General features: G+C 34.6%; 1 long non-coding RNA gene across 12 annotated transcripts in view; it reads left to right on the plus strand.

Annotated features, from left to right (window-relative positions):
- Positions 1-4289: 4289 nt before the first annotated feature.
- Positions 4290-14634, plus strand: part of LOC146406913 (uncharacterized) — a 709993-nt gene continuing 699648 nt past the window's right edge. For all 12 annotated transcript variants that reach the window (XR_014841467.1, XR_014841485.1, XR_014841481.1 and 9 more), the window contains exon 1: positions 4290-4430. This is a non-coding gene — a long non-coding RNA (uncharacterized LOC146406913). The remainder of the gene's footprint in view (positions 4431-14634) is intronic.

Here is a 14634-nt window from a genome sequence, read left to right on the forward strand (position 1 = left end):
GTGGTAAGAAAAAAATTACATCAAAAATGGGTGCTATATATACTTTTTAAAAAGCAAATTAGTAAAAAATGTGGAAAATGCTTTTAAAGTTTGGTTTACCTGTAGAAAATTTGTCAGGAAATATTGGCCAGAGTTTTATTTTTCTTCATGGGGAGAAAAAAAAAAAAAAATATTACAAAGAAAAAAACTTGGATAAAGTGAAAGATTTTGCTTTTCAATAATAGTCATAAATTGGGCATATTTAACAGATTTTTTTTTTTTTTTCAAAGCTGGGAAGTCTAAATCAACAGGAACACATCAAATACTTAATGAATGTTTTTAGTATGCATGTCAAGTTTACCTCAATTAAAATGAAATGTGAAAGTTAGATTGAGTGAATTCAATGTAAGTAGACTTAAAATACTTTTATTTACTACTTACTTTTACTATCATTGTTAAATTAGTAATATTAAAAAATTGTCATCTTTCATCTCTTAGGTTATTTCTGTTTCCTTACGGGGACTGATAAAGAGCTCCTACAAAGGAATGATAAATATTACAACAAATCGATAGGAAAAAATAAGCTAAAGTACATGCCTAGGAACTCACAATAAAATAGGAAAGGTCAAATAAAGGAAAATATTAAATGATAGAAATGAAAACTAGAACATAATGGGACATCACACTCAATTAAGTGGGATTTTAAAATGTTATTAAAAAGCAAACATGTCTTCCATAACTTTCCTTATCCAAAAACACATTATACTGTCCTTTACTATTTTTCATAGAGTTGTTTTCTTTCACCCCAATTATTTCTACATAATTTTAATTGATTAGGATTTTTACATTTAAAATTATTAATTACTAGTGAAAACTTAAAAGTAACAATTGATGACTATCTTGCACACTAAATTTGGATTGACAAATTTCTAAATACACTTTATAGTTTCTCAAAGTATAGATTCTTCCTTCCAGTAGATTTTTAATGTGGCACTAAGCATATTACTAATAAACGCAAATGTCTTTTGTTCCTCCGTAAAATGAAGCCCAAAGTGGTTAAAAATGTTGGTCAGTAATTAATGTTGCAGGATTTTATCTTATTTGGAAATGACCAAGATATTCAATAAATATGTATCATTTAATCTGTCTCAGTATAACTGAAACTGAGCTCCTCTGCCAAGTTTAACCTCTCTATCCAAAAACCTCTCTATCTCTTTCTTGTCTAACATATGTTAGACATGGTTGAAGAGGATCAAAGTAAAGGGGGGCTTGAAACCAAGCTCTGTTACCAAACCAAACTTTGGGTCCACTAGCCTCTCAATTAAGTCAATCTACTAACACCAGATGGTGGTGAAGGAAAGTGTGGTGTTTATTATAAGGTGCCAGATATTGAGTCCTAGGGGAGCTAATGCTCAAAAAGCCCAGACTCCCTTTTGGTTTCAGAAAAGGCTTTTTAAAGGTAAGGCGAAGGAGTGGGAGACCCAGGGAATGTGATCTGTTTGTACACAATTCTCTGATTGAATGATGATGAGATAACAAGGTGGTGCCACAGAGGTTAACTTAATCAATCCTTAGGCTCCAGTAGGTCTGGGGGCTATGTGCTCATTGTCATCAAGTAGTTAATATCTTCCATATGGTGACGGTTTTAGCATCTGTAAAACATCTCAGGGAATGTTGTATCAAGTACTTCGGAAAGGAGCTTCAGCAGATGTGGAGTAGGTGTCTTTCCCCTGAGGGCCTGTAGGGTCTTGCTGGGTTTCAGTAGGACTCAGTGGGCATCTCCTGAGTACAAAAACCTTTCCATGTCTCCTGTTTCTTGTTTGTAGGAAAAAGGCTTCAGTCTCTTAGACATTTCCTGAATTCTGAAGGCCTGATTCAAACAGATAGTAATCAGGGAAGTGAGGAAATGCAGAAACAAAGAGCGAGCAGTCAAACAATAGAGCAGCAATAAGCGGAGTCCTGGTTCCTCCTAAAGGAATATACATAACAATATATCTTTCAGTTCTTCTGCAGAACTAAGGTCCCTACCCAGGTGGAGGATGGTGACCATATGCTAAACCCCCCACACTGATCAGAACCTAAGAAAAGGTGAGGATGACCTTTTCAGATCCTCAGGACTACCACAAACCTTACCTCAATTTTATGTTGATTTCTCCTCTGCTCAAGACCCTTCATAAATAGCTAGTACCCTTAGCTTAAAACTTACCTGATTTTGCTGTTCAGAGAGACTTTGCTTTTGGAAAAACCCCCATCTTTTGGTTCAACACCCACCAAGAGGCAAACTCAGTTTTCAGGTAGCACAGGGAAGAACTTGTTATAGAACATAAGTCCATGTGCCCAAAGCACAGTGAGGCCAAAAACTGAAATGTCAGAGTTCGGAGCAGAGAACATTTATTGAAGGGCCATGCAAGGGGAACAGATAGCTCACTGTCTAAAATACCCCAAACTCCCCAATGGTTTGGGCCAGAACTTTTTATAGGCAAAATTTGACTTGAGGGCTCCAGGGTATATGACTTTCTTTAGATTTGTAGGTGGTAAGGTAAAAGGGCAGTGCTCCTGAACTCTTGTCCTCAACCTGAAGCTACTATCCTCCACTTGGGTGGGGCCTTTGTTTATGAAAAGCTGAAAGATATAGTTATGTATATTCCTTAAGGAGGAACCAGAACCTGTCCCAAGGCTGCATTTTCTTGATTGATCCTACCTTGTTTCTGCATTCACTCCTTCCCTTCCCTGATAAGCAGCTATTTGAATCTGCCCTTTGGAAATCAGAGAAGGTCAAAGAGGCTGAATGAAGCCTGTTTCCTACAAACAAAAAATGGGGGCCCAGGAAGGCCCCACATAATCCTGCTCTAGGTTTGAAAATGACTGGTTCTTAATGGAACAGATGGATCCAAATTGTGTTTCTGGCAGAAGTTAAGTTTACCTGTTTGGATGTCTTAAAATTTTGCTAGTATTTGTGGAAAAAAGATTTTTCCTTCACATAGTTACCAAATTGCCTTTCTCTCTCTTTTTTTCCACTACTGATAAGAATTCCCTCCCTGACTTTTTCTTTCCAAAGAGGTAACATTCAGTTTTTGGAGAAGACAGGGTAGACCATTTATATCTCAAAGTCACAAAGAAAGAATGCAAGTCTCTCCAAGAAGGACTTTCGTTTCCTAAACCAGAATTTTTATAATACTATGAGCACTTGGAGATGGATAGGGCAAGTTTGGGAAATGGTAAAAGGATATGTGGGCTTTTGCTGGTTTTATAAAGGCTCGGTTATGTAACAAGCTGACCTCAATTTATTTGTAGGACTATTGTTTTTAACTCATCAAAGAATTGGGTTGTAACCTGAATGCTATCAAGGGTCTGAGCTAACCATCCTGCTATATTATCTTTAGTTTGCTTGTTTATATTAGGGAGAAAAAAAGATATTCAACTAAGAAATCAAATATTCCTATTTTGAGCTGTTTGCCTTTGGAATTTTTTCTTTCCTTCTGAGTACATAGTTTCATTTAGCTGAGTTAAAAAAAAATTATCAGGCTCTGAATATCAGCTTCCATTTTTTGCTGATTCTGACCATAAGGTACTCATTAAAAACAAACGAACTTTCAAATACCTGTCAGAATTCAGCTAGGACAAGAGAGTAAATGTCCCTAGAAGAAGTGAATGACCTCTTGGGCACAAAATTTGCCCCCACAGAGGGAACCAAAGATAACACCTTCACAAAATCCAGGGCTACTATCAAAATTACTCAAAGGAAAAATAGACTTGGAAAATTTCTCTGATAGCTGGCAACAGTCAGTAGAACCTGATAAAGTTAATTTGTATATTAGGACCCATCAAATTGAGGCCACCCCAGAATCCCAGCACACATTACAACTCTAAACCTAAGCCAGCCTGCACTTATGAGAAACACCTGTCAAGGAATGCAAACATAATACCAGTTATAATGCTGTAACTCAGCTTTAGCTAGTTTACCTTACCTAGCTGACCTGAAAGAAAATCCCCAACCTCCTAGCCAATCATGTCCTGTTTCCCTGTTGCTCTCTTAATCTCAGTCTTGCCGCAAAGCCCTGTAGGAACAGGGTACCACTGCTTATGAGTCATGGCATCCACCCAAACCATGGGAGGTTTTCCTTAGAACAAAAGACATCAAACTCATTACTAAAGTGTTTCAGTTTCATCTTGACAGATCATCGCTACAGATGGACTGCAACAAATGTTTCTATCTGGCGGCATTTGGGGTTCCCCGACCTGACAGCTGAGCTGTCTGCATGTGAAGGAACCAACAACTGACATGCTGCAGACATACAGAAATCAAAGCCAAGGACACAAAAGGAGACAAACAAGAAGTCAGTGGCTATCCTTGGGAGAGAAAAGCAAAGAAAAGCAATAAGACATGATGGAAAATTTTTCCTTCCTTTCTTAATTGGACTCTATAGAACTATCCAGGATACCTGACTCTGGTAAGAGTTCTGCCCCTTCACCTACTTCTGCCTGTTTTCTCAGGACCCAAATCGTAGGCTCCAGAGTGAGTGAGGTTTAAAGCAGAGTGTGTAGGTCCAGGAGCTACCAGAATTTGTCAAGTTTTTCTACTAACTTTTAGTTTCATGTGGGCTTTTTAAGGGAATAAAAATCAGTTTACCAGAAAATCTCTTAGAGTGTCAGCAACACTATATGGTGGCCATACTTTGAGGTTAGTTATGAGGTTGTTTCAAGTTGGTGTGGAAGAATTTGCACAACATTCAAGGACATTTTTTCCCCCAGTGTTCCAGTTGACTACAAATGAGACACCCAATCCCAGGGCAGTGTTTTTATGTTGGCCCCCTAAGTAGGTTAATGGGTAAAGCCCATGTGTTTTAGGTTTCTGGCTTTGTTGTGATAAGGTCACTGACTTGGTAGACTTTTGTTTATGGTCTTGTAGACTTTTGAGAGTGAAAAGGCAATTCAGAAAGAGGATTAGTAGATTAGGAGGGCTAAGGTAAATGAGGACAGATGGGAGTAAGAGCAGTAACTTCAGTCTCACAGTCTTGTTTTGGGCACATCTTGTGTCTTCAATTTTTCAGTAGCCTTTTCCAATGACTCTTTCAATGAATCTATTTTTGAATCTTCAAGTTTTTTAGAGTCTACTGAATGACACTTAAAATAGGTATCCCATTCTCTTGTTTGATTTGGGAATTCTGGCTTCTCAAGGCACTTCTCAAATGAATAATCTTGTCTCCTCGGAGCAATGCCTGTATAGGCTATTGTAATTTGAGATTGTCCTAAGATTTTTACCATTTTTGTAGGTATCTATAGCTTCTGACACCACAGTTGTTAGACATAAAATAAGCAGGTGTGCTGGAAAGCAGTGTGCTCAAATTCTTTGAAACTTGAGGATTCCATTTGTATTGCTAAGCCTTGGGTACCTTGGAGATAAATTAATAATTAAAAGGGATGTGAAATTGGGTTGGGAATTTTTTGTTTTACTCTGTAACTCTTTGCAAAAAAATTTTCTTGAGGTTAGCTGGTCAGTCTAACCTGTTCTATTACCAACTTACCCTAGCACAAGAGTCAAGAGGTGGTGAGCTTGTAAGTGCTCCCGCTATGCCTACCAGTTTTGCAGCTTTGGCTCTTGAGATTCTCATTAGTAACAGAGCTATTCCTTTCCCAGGAAGATTTCTTTATTGTGGTGTATAGCCTGACAACTTCGAATAATTTGACTTGTGTTTATCTAGTTTTTGATGTGCTATTGGTCAAAATATTCCCAGTTTATTTCTCTGAGGCCCCCTGTGGGCTTACCTCTAGGTGATGTGAGTCACTTTAAGGCTGACGTCTGTTGCAAACTCCCAATATAACTCCTATATAACTCTCTGGAACTTTTCCAGGATCCCAGAACCTGGGATTTATAATAAACCCTGGAACATTTCCAAGGCCCCAGAATGTTTCTTATATCTGTATATGGTTATGTAATATATGGTGTGTGTGTGTGTGTGTGTATACATATATATGGGTAAAATTAATATCTGTAACTTATAATCAGACAGCAGCTGGATATATATATAGTTTTTATAATTAAGCTCTCCTTTTTGTAAATAAAAAAAGTACAAGTTTAATACAGCCAATCACTGGTTATGTTTTTAGAAAACATGAATAGATTAATTTATTAATGGCTTCAAGCTTTTACTTATTAGCTCCAGAAAATTCACTCAATTTTTGTCCCTATATAAAAAAAAACTGGAAGACTGTCATGCATTTGACTTCATATTATGAAACATCTAAAATACATATATATATAATAAATATATATATGTATAAATTATATATGTAAAGATATATCTTTTGGATCAGAGAGGGGCATTCAAGAGAGCAGAGCTCAAATTTGAGCATGACTTTCCTACTGCCTTTGATAACATCAGAACAACAGTGGACTCAAAAACTGCAATGCACACTTCAACTGTGCATTTCTTTGTACCACAGGTTTTTAGCTTCCAATCTCATTACTAGTTGCCAAAAACTGTTAAAATAATTAAATAAAACAATTTAGGTGATATAAGTTTTATTTAACACTTCATGAAACAGAGAGTCTCCATTTAGAAAACTACTGATAAAGTTCATCTTTTCCCAAAAAAGTAAACTAATAAATATAGGAAGATGATGTAATTAACAAGTCACTAATTTGCAGACACAAATGTGAAAATTGATTTAAGAAAGTATCCCTAAACCAATGCTAAACTACTCTGTGAATAGGTACTGAGAAGTAGATAGATCCTTATAGTCTGAAAGCATCAAGCCAGATAAACTAACTAGCATCCCCATTAACCAGGAAAAAAATAACATTATGTCTCCTGATACCTGATATAATGTTCAGAATTGTGTATATCACCTTGTAATATGTTTTAAATAGTTTACAAATAGTTTATTCTAAGTATGATCATAAGCTAACAAAAGGATAAATTTAGATGACAGAGAATTTTATGAAACAACAGCTTGGACTCCATAAAATGTTGAAGTTATAAAAGACAAGAAAGTCCAGAGGGAGAAAAAGACTAAAGATAAGTGCAAACAAATACAGTGTTTAATTCTTGGTAGAATTTTGTATTAAAATTAAATAAGATTGGCAGATAATTTTGTGAACTATCAGGTAATATAAATATGGGTTTTATTTTTAATTGGAGTATAGTTGATTTAAAATATTACTTTCAAGGATAAAACATAGGGATTCAGTGTTTTTATATATTGTACTCTATTTTAAATTACTATAAAACATTGGTTATATTCCCTGTGTTGTGCACTATATCTTTGTATCCCGCTTATTTTATAAATGATAGTTAGTACCTTGCTTACCCCTATCTTGCCCCTTCCCCTTCTCTCTCCCCCCACAACTCCTAGTTTGTAATCTATAGCTGTGAATCTGTTTCTGTTTTGTTATATCTAATCATTTGTTTTATTTTTCGGATTCCACATATAAGTGATAACATACAGTATTTGTCCTTCTCTGTCTAACTTTTTCACTAAACATAATATCCTACAGGTCCGTCTACATTGTCAAAAATGGCAAGGTTTCATTCTCTTATATGGCTGATTAATACTCTATTGTATGTGTATATACATATGAAAATAATATATACACATACATATACCACATCTTTATTCATCTGTTGATGACATTTAGGTTGTTTCCATATCTTGGCTATTTTAAGTAATGCTGCTGTAAACATTGGGGTGTATGTACCTTTTCAAAAATGTTTTTATTTTCTTTGGATATATACCTAGGAGTGGAATTGCTGTATCATATGATAATTCTATTTTTATTTTGGATTTTTTTTTTTTAGAATGCTTCATAATCTTTTCTATAGTGACAACACTAATTTACATTTCCACCAACAGTGCATTAAAGTTTTCTTTTTTCCACATCCTTGCTAACATTTGTTATTTGTAGACTTTTTTGATGATATCCATTTGACAGGTGTGTGTTGGTATCTTATCATGGATTTAAATTTCTCCAATGATTAGCAATGTTGAATATCTTTCTATGTGTCTATTGGACATTTGCATGTTTCTTTGTAAAAATGTCTATTCAGGTATTCTACTCATTTTTAATTTGGGATTTTTTTATTGATATTGGATTGTCTAAGCTGTGTATATTTATTTGTATATTAACCCCTTATTGGCCATATCATTTGCAAGTATATTCTCCTATTAAGTGTATTTTCTTTCATTTGCTGATGGTTTTCTTTGTTGTACAATAGCTTGTAAAGTTTAATTAGGTCCCATTTGTTTATATTTGCTTTTGTTTCCTTTTCTTATGTTTTCTTCTAAGGGTTTTATGGCTTCTGAGTTTATAGTGAGGTCTTCAATCCATTTTTTGTATATAGTGTGAGGCAATGACCTAATTTCATTCTTTTAATGTAGCACTCCAGTTTTGCCAGCATCACTTACTGAAAAGGCTGTCTTTCTCCCCTTATATATTGTTTCCTCCTTTGTCAAGGGAATATAATGGACCACAAGTGATAGGTTTATTTCTGGGCTCTCTATTTTTCTCTTGATGTATGTGTCTGTTTTTGTTCCTGTATCATACTGTTTTGATTTCTATAGCTTTGTGGCATAGTTTGAAGAAAGTCTGACACCTCTAACTTTGTTCTTTTTTCTCAAGATTTCTTTGGCAATTTGGAATCTTTTTTGGTACCATATAATTTTTTTTAGGATTATTTGTTCTAGTTCTGTGAAAAATGTCATGGGTAGTTGGGTAGAGCTTGCATGATATTTCATGAATGCTTTCAGTTGTCTGGACTTTTTAACAATATTAATTCTTCTCATCCATGAACACAGGATATCATTCTATTTCTTTGTATCATCTTCTATTTCCTTCATCAGTGTTTTATAGTTTGCAGAATATGGATCTTCCATCTCCTTGGTTGAGTTTATTTCTAGGCATTTTATTCTCTTTGATGGAATTGTAAATGGGATTATTTTATTGAATTCTCTTACTGATAGTTAATTATTAGTGAAAGGATAAGCAGTAGATTTTTCTGTGTATTAATCTTGTATGCTGCAGGTTTACTGAATCCATTTATTAGTTACAACAGTTTTTTTGGTGGAGATTTACGGTTTTCTGTATATGTATCATGTTGTCTATGGATAATGACATTTTTTTACTTTTTCCTTAGATGCTTTTTATTTCTTATTTGCTTTGGCTAGGACTTCCAATAATATGCTAAATAAAAGTGCCTAGAATGGATATCCTAATTCTGAGCAAGAGCTTTTAGCTTTTCATCCTTGAGTATGATGAAAGCTGTGGGTTTTTCATAAATAATCTGTATTATGTTGAGATATGTTCCCTCTATACCAACTTTAATGAGAGTTTTTATCATGAATGGATGTTAAGTTTTAAGCAAGAGCAGCTGGAGAGATTGCTTGGCTTAGGATAGGATGTGTGCCAGGTCAGTTGCAGGAAATCAGCTCGACTGACTATCAATTTCAATTTGCTTCCTCCACTTTTTTTAGGAGTAATCATGTAAGTGCATGGTTTTCATGAGTGGAGTCTGCATTTCTTATAGCCTCACTATCAGTTCTACTGTTTTTTTTTTTTTTAAATCAGATAATGGGATTTGTCCTCCCAGCTTTGACCCCCAGGCCTGGGGTGCCCAATATGTAGACTTAACTGCTCACTCACTGCCCTCCCCCCACATAATCACCTCCTCTTCTGCTGCCTCTCCTAGAAGCACAGCTCCTGACTTCAATGCTTTTCTTCCCTCCCTACATGAATCCATGTGGATCATTCTTATAGTCTTGGTTGTATAAAAGTCTTTCTTCCAGTCTCTCTTTTGCTTTCACTGAGAGAGTTGCTCCACATGTAGATGTACTTTTGATGTGTCTGTGGGGAGGTGTGAGCTCCATGTCCTCCTACTCTGCCTTCTTGATCTCCTCCTCTCTAGATTGAACTTTATATAACATTACAGTATCAAAGTTAAACTCTTTGTTGTGAAAATGGAATTGTGGTTACATAGGGGGTTGTCCTTGATCTTAGAAGTATCATGTCAGTAATTTACTTTTGAATATTAAGAAAAAGAGAAGACAAATGTGCCAAAAATTAACATTTGGTGAATCCTAGTAAGGGATAAGCATGTGTTGTAAAAATATGACTTTTACTACAACTTTTCTGTAGATGATATTTTTTAATGAAAAAAGTAGATCAAATATTAAACAAATAATTTATAGAATTTTATACATTCCAAAGAGTTATATCTTCACTGAACTTATATATTTGTTACCAAAGCCTTTTATGAGCACATTAATACAAGTGAAGACATTTATTGTAATTAAAAATTTCCCAAGATGTTTTGAGCCATATTTCACAAAATCATGAGATAAGAATAAATCCTTACAAATTTAATACCCCCTTTCCTCACAATGGCCTTTACAGTGTACCTTTCCCTTTTTCATCCTAATATGAAAAGGTTATGGCTTCATGCATAATTCCATTTAACTTTTAAGCTGGAATTAGGAGTATGGCCACTATTTTTCTAATGTTACTAAACCAAGTTATTCAATAATAAATTAATATTTTCATAGTAGTTTTGATAATATAAGGTTGAAATTAGATTTTAGCTGAGAATAGAGAACAACAGTTCCCAAACTCTATTTAGAATAAACACTACTTCTTGGAATAACAGAAAGAAGAAAATTACAAAAAGGTATTGCTGAAACTTTGAACCATGACACCTTCGAAAATGACATAATAGAATTGAAAGTATAAGAATAATGTTAATGTTCATATGTATAATAAGAAGGCATTACTTAAACTTTTTGAAGAAAGAAAGTAGAAGGTTTTCACCATGTGGTTTTGGAACTGAAAAGATGTTTCACACTATCCTTTTACTTACAATCCAGAGTAGATGAGACACTTTTACTTATAATTGAGAAATTACACTGTGAAAATCCCTGATAGGATTCTGCAGAAGTTTTACATGTTTATGATTTGGACTATTAACATGGTAAAAATATTATCATCGCTTCCTACATACTTGAAGCTACAACTTTTTTCTTTTCTCTTTGGAATGAAATAAGTTTTTAAAATTTTATCTCTTTCAAAAAGGTAAGTAGTGCATGTAATTTTTAGAAAGTACTCATTATATCAGAGAAATGTAATCAAAGTCAACAATTATATACTGATTGGCAAAAAAGGTTGGGTGCTAAAATGATGCTTACTTCTGATGGAATCTTTTGATCACAGCTGCATTTTGCTATATTAAGCTTTCAAATTGGATGGCCATAAATAATAATATCCTTATGGTATCACAACATTTGTGTTAATCTATTTAGACTATATGTAAGCTCATTTGGCACCTGCAAGAGCAGTGCTTTAAAAACTCTGGGTGACAGTCTAATAGCATCAACTTAGTGCCTGGTCTCTTCATTTTAATAAAATAGTAAAGGATAGGACAGCCAAGTATTTCTACACGCATCGCAAATAGTAGGCAAAAATATTGTTTAGCAAATGATGGAGTTCCCATCACGGTGCAGCAGAAACATATCTGATTAGGAACCATGAGGTTGTGGGTTCAATCCTGGCCTCACTCAGTGGGTTGAGGATCCAGCATTCCCCTGAGCTGTGTGTTGCTCTGCTTGGATCTAGCATTTCTGTGGCTGTGGCGTAGGCCAGCAGCTAATGCTCTGATTAAGCCACTAGCCTGGGAACCTCCTTATGCCACACAGGTATGGCCCTAAAAGGACAAAAGACATACATATATAGTTTAGCAAATGAGCATGTTTACTTACATGTACAGTGTTTCAGTATAAAATGGCTTGTTGTAATTTAAAAAGTTGAAAGCCATGACTTTTTCTTGTGTTTTCATAGGGTAAAATAGAGACTACCACCTTTAGGAATTGTTTAACATAATAGTAAATTCTTTTTTATGGCTGAGTAATATTCCATTATACATGTATACATACATACCACATCTTCTTTATCCTCTCCTCTGTCAGCTCTGTCCAGCAGACATTTAGGTTGCTTTCACATCTTTGCTATTGTAAACAGTGCAGCACTGAACATTGGGGTGCAAATATCTTTTTGAATTATGGTTTTCTCCAGATAGATGCCTAGGAGTGGGATTGCTGGATCATATGTTAACTCTATGTTTAGTTTTCTGAGGAACCTCCATACTGTCCCCCATAGTGGTTGTACCAATTTACATTCCTACAGTGTAGAAATGTTCCCTTTCTCCACACTTTCTCCAGTATTTATTTTTTGTAGATACTTTGATGATGGCCATTCTGACTGGTGTGAGATGATATCTCATTGTTGTTTTGATTTGCATTTCTCTAATAATTAGTGCTGCTGAGTATCTTTTCATGTGCTTTTTGTCCATCTGTCTTCCTTCTTTGGATAAATGCCTGTTTACATCTTCTGCCTACTTTTTGCTTGTTTTTTGTTTTGTTTTGTTCTTTTGATATAAAGCTCCATGAGGTATTCATATACTTTGGAGATTAATCCCTTGTTGGGTACCACATTTGAAAACTCTCTCCTATTCTGTGGTTTGTCTTTTTTTGGGGGGTCGGGGTTTGCTGTGCAAAAGATTTTAAGTTTAATTTGTTTATTTCTGATTTATTTTCATTATTCTAGGAGGTTGATTAAATAATATATTGCTGTGATTTATGTTAGAGTTTTTCCTATATTTTCCTCTGATAGTTTTACAGTATCTGGCCTTACATGTAGATCCTTAATCCATTTTGAATTCATTTTTATGTATGGTTTAGAGAATTTCTTCATTCTTTTATATGTAGCTGTCCAGTTTTCCCAGTACCACTTATTGAGGAGACTGTCTTTCTTCCACTGGATGTTCTTGCCTCCTCTGTCATACATTACTTGACCATAGGTACTTGGGTTTATTTCTGGGCTTTCTATCCTGTTTCACTGATCTGCATTTCTGTTTTTGTGCTAGTACCATACTGTTTTGATGATTGTAGGTTTGTAGTATAGATTTCCCTCTGGGAACAAGATTCTTCCTGTTCTGTGTTTTTTTTCAACTTTGCTTTAGCTATTCAGGATTATCTATAGTATTTTAAATTTGATTTTTTCAGACATTTTCAAAGTATATATAATGAAATTTATCATTATTTAAGTTGCCTCTGGGTTTGTCTATTTCTTATAGAGAACTTTACTGTGTTCATATTAAATATATTTTATCTTCCTTATCTACTAATACACTTACAATTCTTATTTTGTATCTATATTCTGAATTTTCTTAAGTTTCATACTGGTATAACACTATTAAATCATGGTAGTTTATGTAAAATTTAATAACTCATAAGGCTAGTCTCCATATACTACTATTTTTAATGTACTTCTACTTATTTGATTGTTCTTGATTTTATATTAATTTCAAAATAAAATGTTTTTAGAAGATTAACATAAAAGGTAGACAAAATTAAAACTTGACAGCTTAAAGAATGTTTGCAGGCTAAAAAGACTCAAGTAATATCCCAATAAAGCAGAAAAAAATAAAGATTTAAGTAATCAAGCTGATATCACACACACTGCACCTAATATATAATACTGTTTCTCCTCTAGCTAGGATTAACAGGTCTAGGAATCAAGGGGTGGAAATATGTGTGGCACCACACATTATCACCCCTAGTGACTCATAGCAACATTTTTACTTCTTCCTTCCATAACATTATGCTCCACTGGCCCAGTAATAAAAGGATGAATGCTTCCAACAGAAGATACAACAATGATCCCCTTGAACTGGAAGTTAAGATTGTCATTTGGTCACCTTGAACCCCTTATGCCACTGAATTAACAGGAAAAAAGGAAATTACTGTACTATCTAGGATGATTCGTTCTGACTACTAAGGGGAAATTAGAGTACTACTCCACAGTGGAGGTTAGGAAGAATGTATCTAGAATACAGGCGATATCTTCAAGGGTCTTTTTAGTATTACCATGCCCTGTGATAAAAATCAACAACAAAAAAACTACAACAGCCTATCCCAGTCAGGGCTAATAATGGCCCACATTCTCCAGGAATGAAGGTTAAGGTTATTCAATATTTAAAGAATCAAGCTCAGCTGAGATACTTGCTGAAGGCAAAGGCAATACAGAATGAGTGATGAAAAATCATAGTATATAAATATCAGCTCTGTCCAAATGATAAATTACAGAGCAAAGACTGTAATTGTCATGAGTATTTCCTTATTTTATTATGAATATATTTGAGTATCAAATATGTTTCTTTTCTTCCCTCTCTTATTCCCTTATAAGATGTATTAACTTTATATCACAGTAGTAAATATTGTTAATTTGACATCATAGCATTTTTTAAAATGGATTGTCTTTTTGTGGAAGTTTAAGATAATTCATCTAAGAGGATGAGTTATCTTCTTTTGGGAAAGGGGTTAATGCATTTTTGGCTGTACATAGAATAGTATCATGTTAGTGTCATGTTAGTGATGGATTGTGATAGTTAAATTTCTAACCTTGATTGAGCCATGGGGTGCACAGATATTTGGTCAAGCAACATTTTGGGTTTGTCTGTGAGGGTATTTCTTGATGAGATTAACATTTGAATTGGTAAACTGAGAAAGAAAGGATCACCCTCCCTAATGTGGCTGGTCATATAGTGAGTTGAGGGTCTTAATAGAACAAAAAGGCTAAGCCTCCTCTGAGTAAGGAGGCATTCACTCCTT

The sequence above is a fragment of the Sus scrofa genome, chromosome 1, assembly GCF_054392235.1.
Source record: "Sus scrofa isolate SSC_HxYL_T2T_F1_AM1 chromosome 1, Sscrofa_HxYL_maternal_Yorkshire_Landrace_v2.0, whole genome shotgun sequence".
Lineage (NCBI taxonomy): Eukaryota > Metazoa > Chordata > Mammalia > Artiodactyla > Suidae > Sus > Sus scrofa.